Source organism: Eptesicus fuscus, chromosome 10 (genome assembly GCF_027574615.1).
Source record: "Eptesicus fuscus isolate TK198812 chromosome 10, DD_ASM_mEF_20220401, whole genome shotgun sequence".
Classification (NCBI taxonomy): domain Eukaryota; kingdom Metazoa; phylum Chordata; class Mammalia; order Chiroptera; family Vespertilionidae; genus Eptesicus; species Eptesicus fuscus.
In genome coordinates, this window is record NC_072482.1 from 5,685,370 (window position 1) to 5,689,772 (window position 4,403).

General features: G+C 48.9%; 1 long non-coding RNA gene across 1 annotated transcript; it reads right to left on the bottom strand.

Annotated features, from left to right (window-relative positions):
* Nucleotides 1–223: 223 nt before the first annotated feature.
* On the bottom strand, nt 224–1,402 carry LOC129150583 (uncharacterized). Its single transcript, XR_008557295.1, has 3 exons — nt 1,150–1,402; nt 744–864; nt 224–316 (listed from the first exon to the last, which is right to left on the bottom strand). It is a non-coding gene; the product is annotated as an uncharacterized LOC129150583 (long non-coding RNA).
* Between the last annotated feature and the right edge of the window lie 3,001 nt (nt 1,403–4,403).

Consider the following 4,403-nt stretch of genomic DNA (forward strand, 5'->3'; position numbering starts at 1 on the left):
AAGAGCAGCCGTCCTCTCCACCTTGTACCTGCCCCAGGCTCAGGCCTGGGTACATAATAGACCCTCAATAAACATTTGCCCAACTCAGCCTCCTCCTGCCCTTTTCCACCCCACACCCTGACCCTCGAAAGCCCCTGTAATAGTGATGATGATGATGGTGGTGGTGGGGATGATAACGATAACAGTGGATGATGAGAGCAGCTAATATTTATTGAAAGCTTGCTGTACGCCAGGTACTTCACATGCATTTCCTTATTTGCATGCCTTGTCCACACTCACATTACCAAGAAATACCAGGCAGAGCCAGCCATAGGACCTGTGGAAACCAGCACAGAATGAAAATCGGGGCCCCTTGTTCAAAAATTTAATAATTTCAAAAGGGCAACAGCAGAGCATTAAAGAGCATGACCGCATGGGTCCGTGCCCTGAAGCCAGCTCTGGGACCAGCATCTGAACCCAGAATCTGACTCCAGGACCACAGCACCAGCGCTTGGAGGAAGTAATAGTAACCACTGTGGTTTACTAAGCACCTGCTGTGTGCATTGTGCAAAATCTTTAAAAACCTTCCCAACAACCCCAAGGCATTTTCACCCTCACATCTCAGGGTGGGCTACCCACCCAGCGTTCCCCAGTGGAGCTAGGATTTGAACACAGAACCAACTCCGGAGTCTGTGTCCTTCTCCCATCACACAGCCTCTCTATGACTGATATGACTGACTGTGATGATCTTTTAGGACCTTTACCCGAGGGGCCCGTCACTCGGGGTCCAGCTGCCACTTTGCTCAAGACAGAACGGCGTCCCAGGTCTGCAGATACTTCCAGCGAGGATTCTGCTTCCACGGAGATCGGTGCAGGTGAGCACCGCTTCTCGTCCAACGGGAGTGGGGTGGGGACACAGGAGGACTTGTCCCTTCATGGGCCATGCTTCTCCCCAGACCTCTTCTCCCCTCTCAGCCCCACGCTCCAGGCCAAGCTAGCTCCGGGCCCTGGAGAGGCTATCCTGTCTCCTCCCCGTTCTCCTCCCCACACAGCTATCAGCACCCGCAGCCCCTGGGTCGCGTGCAGTGGGGCCGCCGCCATTCGGAGCCGCTTGCCACCCAGCCAGGACCCCTGCTGGGGCTGACCCGCAGGGGCTCTGAGCCCACCTACTTGCCCTCAGTGGCTGTGGGTTGGAGCGGGGCTGAGGCTGAGGCCGAGGCCGAGGCTGTCTGGGACACGGAGCCTGGCCTCGAGGGGCTGGCCAGCCAGAATGAGGAGCTTGGTGTCAGTTCCTGGACGTTCCTGTTGACATCATGTGAGTCATCAGGGGCACTGCAGTGGGCGCAAGTAGGATCTGGGATGGGGTTCCTGCTCTGTCTCGGAGCCAGGCTTATACTTCCTTCCATCCCTCTCCCTCCTCAAGATTCCCAGCCAGAGGGAAATCCCCCTCCCCACCCCCACCCCTCTCCCTGCCATTGATCTCTGTGTTCTAGAAGCAGAATACCTTGGTGCCTGTGGAGTCAAACCACAGTCTCAAATGTCAGCTCCACTACTTAATAGCTGTGTGATCGTGGACAAGTCACTTAACCTCTCTGGGCTTCCATTGCCTCGTCTACAAAAGGGCACTGATAATAGTACCTACTGCATCAGGTGGTGTGAGAGTGTGATAATTCATATGTGTGATGTGCTTAGCATACCTGGCATAGAGGAAACATTAAATGTTAGTGGTTATTTTATGAACTATAGTATTGCTGTAATCAGCCCTGTCTACCAGAAACATATCACATACATACTTTTTTTGGTTACAGCCTTATTGAGATATAATTCACAAACCAAAACTTTAACAATTTAAAGCATATAATTCAATGTAATATAGTATATTCAGAGCTGTACAAACATTACCACTATCTAATTTTAGAAGTTTTCATCACTCCAAAAAGAAACCCATTAGCAATCACTCTCCATCCACCACTAGCAACCACTAATCTACTGTCTGTCTTTGTGGACTTGCCTATTCTGGACATTTCATATAAATAGAATTATATAATATGTGGCCTTTGGGTCTGTCTTCTTTTAGTCAGCATAATATTTTCTTTTTTTAATATACATATATATATATATATATTTCAGAGAGAGGAAAGGAGAGGGAGAGAGAAATAGAAACATCAATGATGAGAGATAATTATTGATTGGCTGCCTCCTGCATGCCCCACACTGGGGATTGAGCCTGCAACCCAGGCATGTGCCTTGACCAGGAATCAAACCATGACCTCCGGGTTCATAGGTCGATGCTCAAAATAATACTGCCTGGGTTCAGCATATTATTTTCTAGCTTCATGTACCATGGAGCAGTACTTCATACTTTTTTGTGGCCAATTAATGTCCTGCTATATAGACATGCTGCTTCTGTTCTATTCATTCATCAATTGGTGGGCATTTGGGTTGTTTTTGCTTTTTGTCTATTATGAATAACTAGAGGCCCTGTGCACGAAATTCGTGCACGGAGGGGGGAGCGTGTCCCTCAGCCCAGCCTGCACCCTCTCCAATCTGGGACCCCTCAAGGGATGTCTGACTGCCCGTTTAGGCCCGATCCCGGATCAGGCCTAAACGGGCAGTTGGACATCCCTCTCACAATCCAGGACTGCTGGCTCCCAACTGATCACCTGCTTGCCTTCCTGATTGTCCCTAACCACTTCTGCCTGCCAGCCTGATCACCCCCTAACCACTCCGCTGCCAGCCTAATTGATGCCTAACTGCTCTCCAGCCAGCCTGTTTGCCCCCAACCTCCCTCCTCTGCTGGCCTGGTCACCCCTAACTGACCTCCCCTGCAGGGTTGATCGCCTCCAACTGCCCTCCCTTATAGGCCTGGTGCCTCCCAACTGCCCTCCCCCTGCTGGCCATCTTGTGGTGGCCATCTTGTGTCCACATGGGGGCAGGATCTTTGACCACATGGGGGCAGCTATATTGTGTGTTGCAGTGATGGTCAATCTGCATATTACTCTTTTATTAGATAGGATAGAGGCCTGGTGCATGGGTGGGGGCTGACTGGTTTGCCCTAAAGGGTGGGGGTTCCCTTGGGGCGTGGGGCGGCCTGAGCGAGGGGCCTGTGCTGGTTTGCAGGCCAGCCACGCCCCCTGGCGACCCAAGAGGAGGCCCTGGTATCTGGAATTTATTTACCTTCCACAATTGAAACTTTGTAGCCTGGAGCAAAGCCAAGCCTGCTGCTCACTCCGAGGCCAGCAGCGATTTCTGTTGGAGTTAATTCACCTTCTATAATTGAAACTTTGTAGCCTTGAGTGGAGGCTTAGGCCGGCAACAGGATGGCTTCTTTTGTTACCATGGAAACCCAAGCCTCCTTCCCACTCTCAGTGGCTGTAGCCATCTTGGTTGGGTTTATTTGCATATTTGCTCCTGATTGGCTTTGTGGGCGTGGCTTGGTTGGTGGGCGTGGCTTAGGCATAGCAAAAGTGCGGTCAATTTGCATATTACTCTATTATTAGGTAGGATATTGTTAATGAGCATTCCTGTACAAAGTTTTGTGTGGACATATATTTTTATTTCTCTTGGGTAGAGAAATTTTACCATACAATCCAGTAATTACACCTAGAAGTAGAATTACTGGACGGTATGGTAACATGTTTAATATTTTGAGGACCTGCCAAATTGTTTTCCAAAGTTCATATATTTTACAATTCACATATGTAATTTAAAACTTTCTAGTAGCCACGCTAAAGAAAAATAAAAAACAACAGGTAAATTTAGTTTTAATAATGTTTCATTTTACCTAATATATCAAGAGGTATAGCTATACTAATAAAAGGATAATATGTTAATTAGACCAGATGTCCTTCTGGACAAAGCCATGGTGGCGGGGCCAAGGCAGAGACAGTTATGGGGGATCAGGCCAGCAGGCACGCATGTGGTTAGGAGCCAGCGGTCCCAGATTGCAAGAGGGATATCTGACTGCCAGTTTAGGATGACATCCCCTGAGGGGTCTCAGATTGGAGAGGGTGCAGGCCGGGCTGAGGGACACCCCACCCCCCACCATGCATGAATTTCATGCACCGGGCCTCTAGTGTATATATACTATCAAAACTATGATTTCAACATGTAATCAATATAAAAATTAAACATTTTAGTTTTCTTTGGTATTAACCTCCAAAGTCTCCATGTGCGTTCCAGCACATCTGATTGGGCCAGCTCCGTTTCAGGCCTCAGCAGCCACTGTGGCGAGTGGCTGCCGCTGTGGGCAGAACAGTTATAAGTTGTTGCATTAGAGACATACACTGAGTGGCCAGATTATTATGATCTCTGAATGCATAATAATCTGGCCACTCAGTGTGTGTGTGTGTGTGTGTGTGTGTGTGTGTGTATGTGTGTGTGTGTGTGTGTGTGTGTGTGTGTGTGTGTGTGTGTGTATACAT